This window comes from Engystomops pustulosus, chromosome 9 (assembly GCF_040894005.1).
Source record: "Engystomops pustulosus chromosome 9, aEngPut4.maternal, whole genome shotgun sequence".
NCBI classification, from domain to species: domain Eukaryota; kingdom Metazoa; phylum Chordata; class Amphibia; order Anura; family Leptodactylidae; genus Engystomops; species Engystomops pustulosus.
Window position 1 is genome coordinate 7,249,453 of NC_092419.1, and position 21,261 is coordinate 7,270,713.

Consider the following 21,261-nt stretch of genomic DNA (forward strand, 5'->3'; position numbering starts at 1 on the left):
TCTCTGCTGTCCCTGCTGTGACCTGCGCCTGCGCCTGAGCTCTCTGCTGTCCCTGCTGTGACCAGCGCCTGAGCTCTCTGCTGTCCCTACTGTGACCTGCGCCTGAGCTCTCTGCTGTCCCTGCTGTGACCTGTGCCTGAGCTCTCTGCTGTCCCTGCTGTGACCTGTGCCTGAGCTCTCTGCTGTCCCTGCTGTGACCAGCGCCTGAGCTCTCTACTGTCCCTGCTGTGACCAGCGCCTGAGCGAGGCTATTCCACAGATTGACAGTTCTCATAGTAAAAAATCCCTTCTGCTTCTGGTGATCAAACCTTGTTTTCTCCAGACAGAGACAGTGCCCCTTATTTTTTGTATGGACCATTCATATATTTATATAAATTTATCATGTCCCCTCGTAGTCGTCTCTTTTCCAGACTAACTACATCTAGTTGTCTTAATCTTTCCTCATAACTGAGACCCTCCATACCCCTTATCATTTTTGTGGCTCTATGTTGAACCCTCTCCAGCTCCAGGGCCTCCTTTTTATGGACCGGTGCCCAGAACTGGACGGCATATTCCAGGTGAGGCGAAACCAATGCCTTGTACAGTGGAAATATTACACCCCTATCCCCAGAGTCCAGACCTCTGATGCATAACAAGATCTTTCTGGCTTTAGAGGCAGCTGATTGACATTGTGCTGTTATTTAGTTTATGATCTACTAGTCACCCAGGTCCTTCTCAACAGGGGACTCTCCCAGATTTACTCCCCCAAGGACATATGTTGCCTGTGGATTATTAGCCAGAGTAGATGATCTGACTCCAGTAACACCCAGAACTTCCATCATCTATCTATTGTTATATAATTTCTGATACTCCAGTCACATTCAGAGCTGCAATCATCTATTGTTATATAATGTTGTTATATAATTTCTGAAACTCCAGTCACATTCAGAGCTTCAATCATCTATCTACAGTAATCGTTAATTTGGCCACAGACAGTAAACAGAACACTGTAACCTATGTGTTTCCCGGCTGGATAAGTAGTAACACATAAAACCTAATGGAGCTAAAACAGAAACAAGTCTAAAAGCAAAAATGAGTAAAATATATATATAAAAAAAGCCTCCTAATGTCCACAATCCATGAATAGACACAGACACACTATACCTTGTGCGCACCTCAGGCTGGAACTCCCCAATGAATCGTATGTGCACCCAGCACCTTGTGCCTCCGGAGACAGAGCCTATCCAAGATAAGGGCGGGGTTCCACTGTGTGATCTTCTGTGGTTAGAGAGGAAAGGATCACAAATAGTACAATATGCAAGCAATTCAGAGAGAGTTTTAGAAGGTGTTTTATACTCACTTTCCAAAGGTAAAGTAGGAATCATCAAGATTAAAAAGTCCACCTCTGGCCCGAAGGGAACACTAACCCCTCATTACATCACTACTGACAATACATGATGTCACAGCTTATCTCCTCCCCCTCCCTGTACAATGACCTCTATATAGATAACACTGACCCATCATTACATCACTACTGACAATAGATGATGTCACAGCTTATCTCCTCCCCCATCCTGTACAATGACCTCTATATAGATAACACTGACCCCTCATTACATCACTACTGACAATACATGATGTCACAGCTTATCTCCTCCCCCTCCCTGTACAATGACCTCTATATAGATAACACTGACCCATCATTACATCACTACTGACAATAGATGATGTCACAGCTTATCTCCTCCCCCTCCCTGTACAATGACCTCTATATAGATAACACTGACCCATCATTACATCACTACTGACAATAGATGATGTCACAGCTTACCTCCTCCCCCTCCCCGTACAATGACCTCTATATAGATAACACTGACCCATTATTACATCACTACTGACAATAGATGATGTCACAGATTATCTCCTCCCCCTCCCTTTACAATGACCTCTATATAGATAACACTGACCCATCATTACATCACTACTGACAATAGATGATGTCACAGATTATCCCCTCCCCCTCCCTGTACAATGACCTCTATATAGATAACACTGACCCATCATTACATCACTACTGACAATAGATGATGTCACAGCTTATCTCCTCCTCCCCCCTGTACAATGACCTCTATATAGATAACACTGACCCATCATTACATCACTACTGACAATAGTTGATGTCAAAGCTTATCTCCTCCCTCCTGTACAATGACCTCTATATAGATAACACTGACCCATCATTACATCACTACTGACAATAGATGATGTCACAGCTTATCTCCTCCCCTCCCTGTACAATGACCTCTATATAGATAACACTGACCCATCATTACATCACTACTGACAATAGATGGTGTCACAGCTTATCTCCTCCCCCTCCCTGTACAATGACCTCTATATAGATAACACTGACCCATCATTACATCACTACTGACTATAGATGATGTCACAGCTTATCTCCTCCTCCCCCCTGTACAATGACCTCTATATAGATAACACTGACCCATCATTACATCACTACTGACTATAGATGATGTCACAGCTTATCTCCTCCTCCTCCCTGTACAATGACCTCTATATAGATAACACTGACCCATCATTACATCACTACTGACAATAGATGATGTCACAGCTTATCTCCTCCTCCCCCCTGTACAATGACCTCTATATAGATAACACTGACCCATCATTACATCACTACTGACAATAGATGATGTCACAGCTTATCTCCTCCCTCCTGTACAATGACCTCTATATAGATAACACTGACCCATCATTACATCACTACTGACAATAGATGATGTCACAGCTTATCTCCTCCCCTCCCTGTACAATGACCTCTATATAGATAACACTGACCCATCATTACATCACTACTGACAATAGATGATGTCACAGCTTATCTCCTCCCCCTCCCTGTACAATGACCTCTATATAGATAAAACAGACCCATCATTACATCACTACTGGCAATAGATGATGTCACAGCTTATCTCCTCCTCCCCCCTGTACAATGACCTCTATATAGATAACACTGACCCATCATTACATCACTACTGACAATAGATGATGTCACAGCTTATCTCCTCCTCCTCCCTGTACAATGACCTCTATATAGATAACACTGACCCATCATTACATCACTACTGACAATAGATGATGTCACAGCTTATCTCCTCCTCCTCCCTGTACAATGACCTCTATATAGATAACACTGACCCATCATTACATCACTACTGACAATAGATGATGTCACAGCTTATCTCCTCCCCCTCCCTGTACAATGACCTCTATATAGATAACACTGACCCATCATTACATCACTACTGACAATAGATGATGTCACAGCTTATCCCCTCCCCCCTGTACAATGACCTCTATATAGATAACACTGACCCATCATTACATCACTACTGACAATAGATGATGTCACAGCTTATCTCCTCCTCCCCCCTGTACAATGACCTCTATATAGATAACACTGACCCATCATTACATCACTACTGACAATAGATGATGTCACAGCTTATCTCCTCCCTCCTGTACAATGACCTCTATATAGATAACACTGACCCATTATTACATCACTACTGACAATAGATGATGTCACAGCTTATCTCCTCCGCCCCCTCCCTGTACAATGACCTCTATATAGATAACACTGACCCATCATTACATCACTAGTGACAATAGATGATGTCACAGCTTATCTTCTCCCCTCCCTGTACAATGACCTCTATATAGATAACACTGACCCATCATTACATCACTACTGACAATAGATGATGTCACAGCTTATCTCCTCCCCCTCCCTGTACAATGACCTCTATATAGATAACACTGACCCATCATTACATCACTACTGACAATAGATGATGTCACAGCTTATCACCTCCTCCCTCCTGTACAATGACCTCTATATAGATAACACTGACCCATCATTACATCACTACTGACAATAGATGATGTCACAGCTTATCTCCTCCCCTCCCTGTACAATGACCTCTATATAGATAACACTGACCCATCATTACATCACTACTGACAATAGATGATGTCACAGCTTATCTCCTCCCCCTCCCTGTACAATGACCTCTATATAGATAACACTGACCCATCATTACATCACTACTGACTATAGATGATGTCACAGCTTATCTCCTCCTCCCCCCTGTACAATGACCTCTATATAGATAACACTGACCCATCATTACATCACTACTGACTATAGATGATGTCACAGCTTATCTCCTCCTCCTCCCTGTACAATGACCTCTATATAGATAACACTGACCCATCATTACATCACTACTGACAATAGATGATGTCACAGCTTATCTCCTCCTCCCCCCTGTACAATGACCTCTATATAGATAACACTGACCCATCATTACATCACTACTGACAATAGATGATGTCACAGCTTATCTCCTCCCTCCTGTACAATGACCTCTATATAGATAACACTGACCCATCATTACATCACTACTGACAATAGATGATGTCACAGCTTATCTCCTCCCCTCCCGGTACAATGACCTCTATATAGATAACACTGACCCATCATTACATCACTACTGACAATAGATGATGTCACAGCTTATCTCCTCCCCCTCCCTGTACAATGACCTCTATATAGATAAAACAGACCCATCATTACATCACTACTGGCAATAGATGATGTCACAGCTTATCTCCTCCTCCCCCCTGTACAATGACCTCTATATAGATAACACTGACCCATCATTACATCACTACTGACAATAGATGATGTCACAGCTTATCTCCTCCTCCTCCCTGTACAATGACCTCTATATAGATAACACTGACCCATCATTACATCACTACTGACAATAGATGATGTCACAGCTTATCTCCTCCTCCTCCCTGTACAATGACCTCTATATAGATAACACTGACCCATCATTACATCACTACTGACAATAGATGATGTCACAGCTTATCTCCTCCCCCTCCCTGTACAATGACCTCTATATAGATAACACTGACCCATCATTACATCACTACTGACAATAGATGATGTCACAGCTTATCACCTCCTCCCCCCTGTACAATGACCTCTATATAGATAACACTGACCCATCATTACATCACTACTGACAATAGATGATGTCACAGCTTATCTCCTCCTCCTCCCTGTACAATGACCTCTATATAGATAACACTGACCCATCATTACATCACTACTCACAATAGATGATGTCACAGCTTATCTCCTCCCTCCTGTACAATGACCTCTATATAGATAACACTGACCCATTATTACATCACTACTGACAATAGATGATGTCACAGCTTATCTCCTCCGCCCCCTCCCTGTACAATGACCTCTATATAGATAACACTGACCCATCATTACATCACTAGTGACAATAGATGATGTCACAGCTTATCTTCTCCCCTCCCTGTACAATGACCTCTATATAGATAACACTGACCCATCATTACATCACTACTGACAATAGATGATGTCACAGCTTATCTCCTCCCCCTCCCTGTACAATGACCTCTATATAGATAACACTGACCCATCATTACATCACTACTGACAATAGATGATGTCACAGCTTATCACCTCCTCCCCCCTGTACAATGACCTCTATATAGATAACACTGACCCATCATTACATCACTACTGACAATAGATGATGTCACAGCTTATCTCCTCCTCCTCCCTGTACAATGACCTCTATATAGATAACACTGACCCATCATTACATCACTACTCACAATAGATGATGTCACAGCTTATCTCCTCCCCCTCCCTGTTCAATGACCTCTACATAGTTAACACTGACCCATCATTACATCACTACTGACAATAGATGATGTCACAGCTTATCTCCTCCCCCCTACCTGTACAATGACCTCTATATAGATAACACTGACCCATCATTACATCACTACTGACAATAGTTGATGTCAAAGCTTATCTCCTCCCTCCTGTACAATGACCTCTATATAGATAACACTGACCCATCTTTACATCACTACTGACAATAGATGATGTCACAGCTTATCCCCTCCCCCTCCCTGTACAATGACCTCTATATAGATAACACTGACCCATCATTACATCACTACTGACAATAGATGATGTCACAGCTTATCTCCTCCCCCTCCCTGTACAATGATCTCTATATAGATAACACTGACCCATCATTACATCACTACTGACAATAGATGATGTCACAGCTTCTCTCCTCCTCCCTGTACAATGACCTCTATATAGATAACACTGACCCATCATTACATAACTACTCACAATAGATGATGTCACAGCTTATCTCCTCCCCCTCCCTGTTCAATGACCTCTACATAGTTAACACTGACCCATCATTACATCACTACTGACAATAGATGATGTCACAGCTTATCTCCTCCCCCCTACCTGTACAATGACCTCTATATAGATAACACTGACCCATCATTACATCACTACTGACAATAGTTGATGTCAAAGCTTATCTCCTCCCTCCTGTACAATGACCTCTATATAGATAACACTGACCCATCTTTACATCACTACTGACAATAGATGATGTCACAGCTTATCCCCTCCCCCTCCCTGTACAATGACCTCTATATAGATAACACTGACCCATCATTACATCACTACTGACAATAGATGATGTCACAGCTTATCTCCTCCCCCTCCCTGTACAATGATCTCTATATAGATAACACTGACCCATCATTACATCACTACTGACAATAGATGATGTCACAGCTTCTCTCCTCCTCCCTGTACAATGACCTCTATATAGATAACACTGACCCATCATTACATCACTACTGACAATAGATGATGTCACAGCTTATCTCCTCCTCCCCCCTGTACAATGACCTCTATATAGATAACACTGACCCATCATTACATCACTACTGACAATAGATGATGTCACAGCTTATCTCCTCCCCCTCCCTGTTCAATGACCTCTATATAGTTAACACTCACCCATCATTACATCACTACTGACAATAGATGATGTCACAGCTTATCTCCTCCCCCCATTCTGTACAATGACCTCTATATAGATAACACTGACCCATCATTACATCACTACTGACAATAGATGATGTCACAGCTTATCCCCTCCCCCTCCCTGTACAATGACCTCTATATAGATAACACTGACCCATCTTTACATCACTACTGACAATAGATGATGTCACAGCTTATCCCCTCCCCCTCCCTGTACAATGACCTCTATATAGATAACACTGACCCATCATTACATCACTACTGACAATAGATGATGTCACAGCTTATCTCCTCCCCCTCCCTGTACAATGACCTCTATATAGATAACACTGACCCATCATTACATCCCTACTGACAATAGATGATGTCACAGCTTATCTCCTCCCCCACCCTGTACAATGACCTCTATATAGATAACACTGACCCATCATTACATCATTACTGACAATAGATGATGTCACAGCTTATCCCCTCCCCCTCCCTGTACAATGACCTCTATATAGATAACACTGACCCATCATTACATCACTACTGACAATAGATGATGTCACAGCTTATCTCCTCCTCCTCCCTGTACAATGACCTCTATATAGATAACACTGACCCATCATTACATCACTACTGACAATAGAGGATGTCACAGCTTATCTCCTCCTCCTCCCTGTACAATATCCTCTATATAGATAACACTGAGCCATCATTACATCACTACTGACAATAGATGATGTCACAGCTTATCTCCTCCCCCTCCCTGTACAATGACCTCTATATAGATAACACAGACCCATCATTACATCACTACTGACAATAGATGATGTCACAGCTTATCTCCTCCTCCTCCCTGTACAATGACCTCTATATAGATAACAATGACCCACCATTACATCACTACTGACAATAGATGATGTCACAGCTTATCTCCTCCTCCTCCCTGTACAATGACCTCTATATAGATAACACTGACCCATCATTACATCACTACTGACAATAGATGATGTCACAGCTTATCTCCTCCCCCCTCGCTGTACAATGACCTCTATATAAATAACACTGACCCATCATTACATCACTACTGACAATAGATGATGTCACAGGTTATCCCCTCCCCCCTCCCTGTACAATGACCTCCATATAGATAACACTGACCCATCATTACATCACTACTGACAATAGATGATGTCACAGCTTATCTCCTCCCCCTTTACAATGACCTCTATATAGATAACACTGACCCATCATTACATCACTACTGACAATACATGATGTCACAGCTTCTCTCCTCCTCCTCCCTGTACAATGACCTCTATATAGATAACACTGACCCATCATTACATCACTACTGACAATAGATGATGTCACAGCTTATCGCCTCCCCCTCCCTGTACAATGACCTCTATATAGATAACACTTACCCATTATTACATCACTACTGACAATAGATGATGTCACAGCTTATCTCCTCCCCCTCCCTGTACAATGACCTCTATATAGATAACACTGACCCATCATTACATCACTACTGACAATAGATGATGTCACAGCTTCTCTCCTCCTCCCTGTACAATGACCTCTATATAGATAACACTGACCCATCATTACATCACTACTGACAATAGATGATGTCACAGCTTATCTCCTCCCCCTCCCTGTACAATGACCTCTATATAGATAACACTGACCCATCATTACATCACCACTGACAATAGATGATGTCACAGCTTCTCTCCTCCCCCTCCCTGTACAATGACCTCTATATAGATAAGATTGACCCATCATTACATCACTACTGACAATAGATGATGTCACAGCTTATCTCCTCCCCCTCCCTGTACAATGACCTCTATATAGATAACACTGACCCATCATTACATCACTACTGACAATAGATGATGTCACAGCTTCTCTCCTCCCCCTCCCTGTACAATGACCTCTATATAGATAACACTGACCCATCATTACATCACTACTGACAATAGATGATGTCACAGGTTATCCCCTCCCCCCTCCCTGTACAATGACCTCCATATAGATAACACTGACCCATCATTACATCACTACTGACAATAGATGATGTCACAGCTTATCTCCTCCTCCCTGTACAATGACCTCTATATAGATAACACTGACCCATCATTACATCACTACTGACAATAGATGATGTCACAGCTTATCTCCTCCCCCTCCCTGTACAATGACCTCTATATAGATAACACTGACCCATCATTACATCACTACTGACAATAGATGATGTCACATCTTATCTCCTCCCCCTCCCTGTACAATGACCTCTATATAGATAACACTGACCCATCATTACATCACTACTGACAATAGATGATGTCACAGCTTATTTCCTCCTCCCTGTACAATGACCTCTATATAGATAACACTGACCCATCATTACATCACTACTGACAATAGATGATGTCACAGCTTATCCCCTCCCCCCTGTACAATGACCTCTATATAGATAACAGTGACCCATCATTACATCACTACTGACAATAGATGATGTCACAGCTTATCTCCTCGTCCCCCCTGTACAATGACCTCTATATAGATAACACTGACCCATCATTACATCACTACTGACAATAGATGATGTCACAGCTTATCTCCTCCTTCCTGTACAATGACCTCTATATAGATAACACTGACCCATCATTGCATCACTACTGACAATAGATGATGTCACAGCTTATCTCCTCCCCTCCCTGTACAATGACCTCTATATAGATAACACTGACCCATCATTACATCACTACTGACAATAGATGATGTCACAGCTTATCTCCTCCCCCTCCCTGTACAATGACCTCTATATAGATAACACTGACCCATCATTACATCACTACTGACAATAGATGATGTCACAGCTTATCTCCTCCTCCTCCCTGTACAATGACCTCTATATAGATAACACTGACCCATCATTACATCACTACTGACAATAGATGATGTCACAGCTTATCTCCTCCCCCTCCCTGTTCAATGACCTCTATATAGTTAACACTGACCCATCATTACATCACTACTGACAATAGATGATGTCACAGCTTATCTCCTCCCCCTCCCTGTACAATGACCTCTATATAGATAACACTGACCCATCATTACATCACTACTGACAATAGATGATGTCACAGCTTATCCCCTCCCCCTCCCTGTACAATGACCTCTATATAGATAACACTGACCCATCTTTACATCACTACTGACAATAGATGATGTCACAGCTTATCTCCTCCTCCTCCCTGTACAATGACCTCTATATAGATAACACTGACCCATCATTACATCACTCCTGACAATAGATGATGTCACAGCTTATCCCCTCCCCCTCCCTGTACAATGACCTCTATATAGATAACACTGACCCATCTTTACATCACTACTGACAATAGATGATGTCACAGCTTATCCCCTCCCCCTCCCTGTACAATGACCTCTATATAGATAACACTGACCCATCATTACATCACTACTGACAATAGATGACGTCACAGCTTATCTCCTCACCCTCCCTGTACAATGACCTCTATATAGATAACACTGACCCATCATTACATCACTACTGACAATAGATGATGTCACAGCTTCTCTCCTCCCCCTCCCTGTACAATGACCTCTATATAGATAACACTGACCCATCATTACATCACTACTGACAATAGATGATGTCACAGCTTCTCTCCTCCCCCTCCCTGTTCAATGACCTCTATATAGTTAACACTGACCCATCATTACATCACTACTGACAATAGATGATGTCACAGCTTATCTCCTCCCCCCTACCTTTACAATGACCTCTAAATAGATAACACTGACCCATCATTACATCACTACTGACAATAGATGATGTCACAGCTTATCCCCTCCCCCTCCCTGTACAATGACCTCTATATAGATAACACTGACCCATCATTACATCACTTCTGACAATAGATGATGTCACAGCTTATCCCCTCCCCCTCCCTGTACAATGACCTCTATATAGATAACACTGACCCATCATTACATCACTACTGACAATAGATGATGTCACAGCTTATCTCCTCCCCCTCCCTGTTCAATGACCTCTACATAGTTAACACTGACCCATCATTACATCACTACTGACAATAGATGATGTCACAGCTTATCTCCTCCCCCCTACCTGTACAATGACCTCTATATAGATAACACTGACCCATCATTACATCACTACTGACAATAGATGATGTCACAGCTTCTCTCCTCCCCCTCCCTGTACAATGACCTCTATATAGATAACACTGACCCATCATTACATCACTACTGACAATAGATGATGTCACAGCTTATCCCCTCCCCCCTGTACAATGACCTCTATATAGATAACACTGACCCATCATTACATCACTACTGACAATAGATGATGTCACAGCTTATCTCCTCCCCCTCCCCGTACAATGACCTCTATATAGATAACACTGACCCATTATTACATCACTACTGACAATAGATGATGTCACAGATTATCTTCTCCCCCTCCCTGTACAATGACCTCTATATAGATAACACTGACCCATCAATACATCACTACTGACAATAGATGATGTCACAGATTATCCCCTCCCCCTCCCTGTACAATGACCTCTATATAGATAACACTGACCCATCATTACATCACTACTGACAATAGATGATGTCACAGCTTATCTCCTCCTCCCCCCTGTACAATGACCTCTATATAGATAACACTGACCCATCATTACATCACTACTGACAATAGTTGATGTCAAAGCTTATCTCCTCCCTCCTGTACAATGACCTCTATATAGATAACACTGACCCATCATTACATCACTACTGACAATAGATGATGTCACAGCTTATCTCCTCCCCTCCCTGTACAATGACCTCTATATAGATAACACTGACCCATCATTACATCACTACTGACAATAGATGATGTCACAGCTTATCTCCTCCCCCTCCCTGTACAATGACCTCTATATAGATAACACTGACCCATCATTACATCACTACTGACTATAGATGATGTCACAGCTTATCTCCTCCTCCCCCCTGTACAATGACCTCTATATAGATAACACTGACCCATCATTACATCACTACTGACTATAGATGATGTCACAGCTTATCTCCTCCTCCTCCCTGTACAATGACCTCTATATAGATAACACTGACCCATCATTACATCACTACTGACAATAGATGATGTCACAGCTTATCTCCTCCTCCCCCCTGTACAATGACCTCTATATAGATAACACTGACCCATCATTACATCACTACTGACAATAGATGATGTCACAGCTTATCTCCTCCCTCCTGTACAATGACCTCTATATAGATAACACTGACCCATCATTACATCACTACTGACAATAGATGATGTCACAGCTTATCTCCTCCCCTCCCTGTACAATGACCTCTATATAGATAACACTGACCCATCATTACATCACTACTGACAATAGATGATGTCACAGCTTATCTCCTCCCCCTCCCTGTACAAAGACCTCTATATAGATAAAACAGACCCATCATTACATCACTACTGGCAATAGATGATGTCACAGCTTATCTCCTCCTCCCCCCTGTACAATGACCTCTATATAGATAACACTGACCCATCATTACATCACTACTGACAATAGATGATGTCACAGCTTATCTCCTCCTCCTCCCTGTACAATGACCTCTATATAGATAACACTGACCCATCATTACATCACTACTGACAATAGATGATGTCACAGCTTATCCCCTCCCCCCTGTACAATGACCTCTATATAGATAACACTGACCCATCATTACATCACTACTGACAATAGATGATGTCACAGCTTATCTCCTCCCCCTCCCTGTACAATGACCTCTATATAGATAACACTGACCCATCATTACATCACTACTGACAATAGATGATGTCACAGCTTATCTCCTCCCTCCTGTACAATGACCTATATAGAGATAACACTGACCCATTATTACATCACTACTGACAATAGATGATGTCACAGCTTATCTCCTCCGCCCCCTCCCTGTACAATGACCTCTATATAGATAACACTGACCCATCATTACATCACTAGTGACAATAGATGATGTCACAGCTTATCTTCTCCCCTCCCTGTACAATGACCTCTATATAGATAACACTGACCCATCATTACATCACTACTGACAATAGATGATGTCACAGCTTATCTCTTCCCCCTCCCTGTACAATGACCTCTATATAGATAACACTGACCCATCATTACATCACTACTGACAATAGATGATGTCACAGCTTATCACCTCCTCCCTCCTGTACAATGACCTCTATATAGATAACACTGACCCATCATTACATCACTACTGACAATAGATGATGTCACAGCTTATCTCCTCCCCTCCCTGTACAATGACCTCTATATAGATAACACTGACCCATCATTACATCACTACTGACTATAGATGATGTCACAGCTTATCTCCTCCTCCCCCCTGTACAATGACCTCTATATAGATAACACTGACCCATCATTACATCACTACTGACTATAGATGATGTCACAGCTTATCTCCTCCTCCTCCCTGTACAATGACCTCTATATAGATAACACTGACCCATCATTACATCACTACTGACAATAGATGATGTCACAGCTTATCTCCTCCTCCCCCCTGTACAATGACCTCTATATAGATAACACTGACCCATCATTACATCACTACTGACAATAGATGATGTCACAGCTTATCTCCTCCCTCCTGTACAATGACCTCTATATAGATAACACTGACCCATCATTACATCACTACTGACAATAGATGATGTCACAGCTTATCTCCTCCCCTCCCGGTACAATGACCTCTATATAGATAACACTGACCCATCATTACATCACTACTGACAATAGATGATGTCACAGCTTATCTCCTCCCCCTCCCTGTACAATGACCTCTATATAGATAAAACAGACCCATCATTACATCACTACTGGCAATAGATGATGTCACAGCTAATCTCCTCCTCCCCCCTGTACAATGACCTCTATATAGATAACACTGACCCATCATTACATCACTACTGACAATAGATGATGTCACAGCTTATCTCCTCCTCCTCCCTGTACAATGACCTCTATATAGATAACACTGACCCATCATTACATCACTACTGACAATAGATGATGTCACAGCTTATCTCCTCCTCCTCCCTGTACAATGACCTCTATATAGATAACACTGACCCATCATTACATCACTACTGACAATAGATGATGTCACAGCTTATCCCCTCCCCCCTGTACAATGACCTCTATATAGATAACACTGACCCATCATTACATCACTACTGACAATAGATGATGTCACAGCTTATCTCCTCCTCCCCCCTGTACAATGACCTCTATATAGATAACACTGACCCATCATTACATCACTACTGACAATAGATGATGTCACAGCTTATCTCCTCCCTCCTGTACAATGACCTCTATATAGATAACACTGACCCATTATTACATCACTACTGACAATAGATGATGTCACAGCTTATCTCCTCCGCCCCCTCCCTGTACAATGACCTCTATATAGATAACACTGACCCATCATTACATCACTAGTGACAATAGATGATGTCACAGCTTATCTTCTCCCCTCCCTGTACAATGACCTCTATATAGATAACACTGACCCATCATTACATCACTACTGACAATAGATGATGTCACAGCTTATCTCCTCCCCCTCCCTGTACAATGACCTCTATATAGATAACACTGACCCATCATTACATCACTACTGACAATAGATGATGTCACAGCTTATCACCTCCTCCCTCCTGTACAATGACCTCTATATAGATAACACTGACCCATCATTACATCACTACTGACAATAGATGATGTCACAGCTTATCTCCTCCCCTCCCTGTACAATGACCTCTATATAGATAACACTGACCCATCATTACATCACTACTGACAATAGATGATGTCACAGCTTATCTCCTCCCCCTCCCTGTACAATGACCTCTATATAGATAACACTGACCCATCATTACATCACTACTGACTATAGATGATGTCACAGCTTATCTCCTCCTCCCCCCTGTACAATGACCTCTATATAGATAACACTGACCCATCATTACATCACTACTGACTATAGATGATGTCACAGCTTATCTCCTCCTCCTCCCTGTACAATGACCTCTATATAGATAACACTGACCCATCATTACATCACTACTGACAATAGATGATGTCACAGCTTATCTCCTCCTCCCCCCTGTACAATGACCTCTATATAGATAACACTGACCCATCATTACATCACTACTGACAATAGATGATGTCACAGCTTATCTCCTCCCTCCTGTACAATGACCTCTATATAGATAACACTGACCCATCATTACATCACTACTGACAATAGATGATGTCACAGCTTATCTCCTCCCCTCCTGGTACAATGACCTCTATATAGATAACACTGACCCATCATTACATCACTACTGACAATAGATGATGTCACAGCTTATCTCCTCCCCCTCCCTGTACAATGACCTCTATATAGATAAAACAGACCCATCATTACATCACTACTGGCAATAGATGATGTCACAGCTTATCTCCTCCTCCCCCCTGTACAATGACCTCTATATAGATAACACTGACCCATCATTACATCACTACTGACAATAGATGATGTCACAGCTTATCTCCTCCTCCTCCCTGTACAATGACCTCTATATAGATAACACTGACCCATCATTACATCACTACTGACAATAGATGATGTCACAGCTTATCTCCTCCTCCTCCCTGTACAATGACCTCTATATAGATAACACTGACCCATCATTACATCACTACTGACAATAGATGATGTCACAGCTTATCTCCTCCCCCTCCCTGTACAATGACCTCTATATAGATAACACTGACCCATCATTACATCACTACTGACAATAGATGATGTCACAGCTTATCACCTCCTCCCCCCTGTACAATGACCTCTATATAGATAACACTGACCCATCATTACATCACTACTGACAATAGATGATGTCACAGCTTATCTCCTCCTCCTCCCTGTACAATGACCTCTATATAGATAACACTGACCCATCATTACATCACTACTCACAATAGATGATGTCACAGCTTATCTCCTCCCTCCTGTACAATGACCTCTATATAGATAACACTGACCCATTATTACATCACTACTGACAATAGATGATGTCACAGCTTATCTCCTCCGCCCCCTCCCTGTACAATGACCTCTATATAGATAACACTGACCCATCATTACATCACTAGTGACAATAGATGATGTCACAGCTTATCTTCTCCCCTCCCTGTACAATGACCTCTATATAGATAACACTGACCCATCATTACATCACTACTGACAATAGATGATGTCACAGCTTATCTCCTCCCCCTCCCTGTACAATGACCTCTATATAGATAACACTGACCCATCATTACATCACTACTGACAATAGATGATGTCACAGCTTATCACCTCCTCCCCCCTGTACAATGACCTCTATATAGATAACACTGACCCATCATTACATCACTACTGACAATAGATGATGTCACAGCTTATCTCCTCCTCCTCCCTGTACAATGACCTCTATATAGATAACACTGACCCATCATTACATCACTACTCACAATAGATGATGTCACAGCTTATCTCCTCCCCCTCCCTGTTCAATGACCTCTACATAGTTAACACTGACCCATCATTACATCACTACTGACAATAGATGATGTCACAGCTTATCTCCTCCCCCCTACCTGTACAATGACCTCTATATAGATAACACTGACCCATCATTACATCACTACTGACAATAGTTGATGTCAAAGCTTATCTCCTCCCTCCTGTACAATGACCTCTATATAGATAACACTGACCCATCTTTACATCACTACTGACAATAGATGATGTCACAGCTTATCCCCTCCCCCTCCCTGTACAATGACCTCTATATAGATAACACTGACCCATCATTACATCACTACTGACAATAGATGATGTCACAGCTTATCTCCTCCCCCTCCCTGTACAATGATCTCTATATAGATAACACTGACCCATCATTACATCACTACTGACAATAGATGATGTCACAGCTTCTCTCCTCCTCCCTGTACAATGACCTCTATATAGATAACACTGACCCATCATTACATCACTACTCACAATAGATGATGTCACAGCTTATCTCCTCCCCCTCCCTGTTCAATGACCTCTACATAGTTAACACTGACCCATCATTACATCACTACTGACAATAGATGATGTCACAGCTTATCTCCTCCCCCCTACCTGTACAATGACCTCTATATAGATAACACTGACCCATCATTACATCACTACTGACAATAGTTGATGTCAAAGCTTATCTCCTCCCTCCTGTACAATGACCTCTATATAGATAACACTGACCCATCTTTACATCACTACTGACAATAGATGATGTCACAGCTTATCCCCTCCCCCTCCCTGTACAATGACCTCTATATAGATAACACTGACCCATCATTACATCACTACTGACAATAGATGATGTCACAGCTTATCTCCTCCCCCTCCCTGTACAATGATCTCTATATAGATAACACTGACCCATCATTACATCACTACTGACAATAGATGATGTCACAGCTTCTCTCCTCCTCCCTGTACAATGACCTCTATATAGATAACACTGACCCATCATTACATCACTACTGACAATAGATGATGTCACAGCTTATCTCCTCCTCCCCCCTGTACAATGACCTCTATATAGATAACACTGACCCATCATTACATCACTACTGACAATAGATGTCACAGCTTATCTCCTCCCCCTCCCTGTTCAATGACCTCTATATAGTTAACACTCACCCATCATTACATCACTACTGACAATAGATGATGTCACAGCTTATCTCCTCCCCCCATTCTGTACAATGACCTCTATATAGATAACACTGACCCATCATTACATCACTACTGACAATAGATGATGTCACAGCTTATCCCCTCCCCCTCCCTGTACAATGACCTCTATATAGATAACACTGACCCATCTTTACATCACTACTGACAATAGATGATGTCACAGCTTATCCCCTCCCCCTCCCTGTACAATGACCTCTATATAGATAACACTGACCCATCATTACATCACTACTGACAATAGATGATGTCACAGCTTATCTCCTCCCCCTCCCTGTACAATGACCTCTATATAGATAACACTGACCCATCATTACATCCCTACTGACAATAGATGATGTCACAGCTTATCTCCTCCCCCACCCTGTACAATGACCTCTATATAGATAACACTGACCCATCATTACATCATTACTGACAATAGATGATGTCACAGCTTATCCCCTCCCCCTCCCTGTACAATGACCTCTATATAGATAACACTGACCCATCATTACATCACTACTGACAATAGATGATGTCACAGCTTATCTCCTCCTCCTCCCTGTACAATGACCTCTATATAGATAACACTGACCCATCATTACATCACTACTGACAATAGAGGATGTCACAGCTTATCTCCTCCTCCTCCCTGTACAATATCCTCTATATAGATAACACTGAGCCATCATTACATCACTACTGACAATAGATGATGTCACAGCTTATCTCCTCCCCCTCCCTGTACAATGACCTCTATATAGATAACACAGACCCATCATTACATCACTACTGACAATAGATGATGTCACAGCTTATCTCCTCCTCCTCCCTGTACAATGACCTCTATATTGATAACAATGACCCACCATTACATCACTACTGACAATAGATGATGTCACAGCTTATCTCCTCCTCCTCCCTGTACAATGACCTCTATATAGATAACACTGACCCATCATTACATCACTACTGACAATAGATGATGTCACAGCTTATCTCCTCCCCCCTCGCTGTACAATGACCTCTATATAAATAACACTGACCCATCATTACATCACTACTGACAATAGATGATGTCACAGGTTATCCCCTCCCCCCTCCCTGTACAATGACCTCCATATAGATAACACTGACCCATCATTACATCACTACTGACAATAGATGATGTCACAGCTTATCTCCTCCCCCTTTACAATGACCTCTATATAGATAACACTGACCCATCATTACATCACTACTGACAATACATGATGTCACAGCTTCTCTCCTCCTCCTCCCTGTACAATGACCTCTATATAGATAACACTGACCCATCATTACATCACTACTGACAATAGATGATGTCACAGCTTATCGCCTCCCCCTCCCTGTACAATGACCTCTATATAGATAACACTTACCCATTATTACATCACTACTGACAATAGATGATGTCACAGCTTATCTCCTCCCCCTCCCTGTACAATGACCTCTATATAGATAACACTGACCCATCATTACATCACTACTGACAATAGATGATGTCACAGCTTCTCTCCTCCTCCCTGTACAATGACCTCTATATAGATAACACTGACCCATCATTACATCACTACTGACAATAGATGATGTCACAGCTTATCTCCTCCCCCTCCCTGTACAATGACCTCTATATAGATAACACTGACCCATCATTACATCACCACTGACAATAGATGATGTCACAGCTTCTCTCCTCCCCCTCCCTGTACAATGACCTCTATATAGATAAGATTGACCCATCATTACATCACTACTGACAATAGATGATGTCACAGCTTATCTCCTCCCCCTCCCTGTACAATGACCTCTATATAGATAACACTGACCCATCATTACATCACTACTGACAATAGATGATGTCACAGCTTCTCTCCTCCCCCTCCCTGTACAATGACCTCTATATAGATAACACTGACCCATCATTACATCACTACTGACAATAGATGATGTCACAGGTTATCCCCTCCCCCCCCCCTGTACAATGACCTCCATATAGATAACACTGACCCATCATTACATCACTACTGACAATAGATGATGTCACAGCTTATCTCCTCCTCCCTGTACAATGACCTCTATATAGATAACACTGACCCATCATTACATCACTACTGACAATAGATGATGTCACAGCTTATCTCCTCCCCCTCCCTGTACAATGACCTCTATATAGATAACACTGACCCATCATTACATCACTACTGACAATAGATGATGTCACATCTTATCTCCTCCCCCTCCCTGTACAATGACCCCTATATAGATAACACTGACCCATCATTACATCACTACTGACAATAGATGATGTCACAGCTTATTTCCTCCTCCCTGTACAATGACCTCTATATAGATAACACTGACCCATCATTACATCACTACTGACAATAGATGATGTCACAGCTTATCCCCTCCCCCCTGTACAATGACCTCTATATAGATAACAGTGACCCATCATTACATCACTACTGACAATAGATGATGTCACAGCTTATCTCCTCGTCCCCCCTGTACAATGACCTCTATATAGATAACACTGACCCATCATTACATCACTACTGACAATAGATGATGTCACAGCTTATCTCCTCCTTCCTGTACAATGACCTCTATATAGATAACACTGACCCATCATTGCATCACTACTGACAATAGATGATGTCACAGCTTATCTCCTCCCCTCCCTGTACAATGACCTCTATATAGATAACACTGACCCATCATTACATCACTACTGACAATAGATGATGTCACAGCTTATCTCCTCCCCCTCCCTGTACAATGACCTCTATATAGATAACACTGACCCATCATTACATCACTACTGACAATAGATGATGTCACAGCTTATCTCCTCCTCCTCCCTGTACAATGACCTCTATATAGATAACACTGACCCATCATTACATCACTACTGACAATAGATGATGTCACAGCTTATCTCCTCCCCCTCCCTGTTCAATGACCTCTATATAGTTAACACTGACCCATCATTACATCACTACTGACAATAGATGATGTCACAGCTTATCTCCTCCCCCTCCCTGTACAATGACCTCTATATAGATAACACTGACCCATCATTACATCACTACTGACAATAGATGATGTCACAGCTTATCCCCTCCCCCTCCCTGTACAATGACCTCTATATAGATAACACTGACCCATCTTTACATCACTACTGACAATAGATGATGTCACAGCTTATCTCCTCCTCCTCCCTGTACAATGACCTCTATATAGATAACACTGACCCATCATTACATCACTCCTGACAATAGATGATGTCACAGCTTATCCCCTCCCCCTCCCTGTACAAT

At 42.1% G+C, this 21,261-nt stretch overlaps 1 protein-coding gene across 1 annotated transcript in view; it reads right to left on the reverse strand.

Moving 5' to 3' along the window:
* Nucleotides 1-21,261, reverse strand: part of LOC140077499 (cytochrome P450 2G1-like) — a 108,477-nt gene that overhangs the window by 19,380 nt on the left and 67,836 nt on the right. Inside the window, exon 4 of the mRNA XM_072124739.1 lies at nt 1,155-1,257. The gene's annotated coding sequence lies outside the window, so the exon portion shown is untranslated. The remainder of the gene's footprint in view (nt 1-1,154; nt 1,258-21,261) is intronic.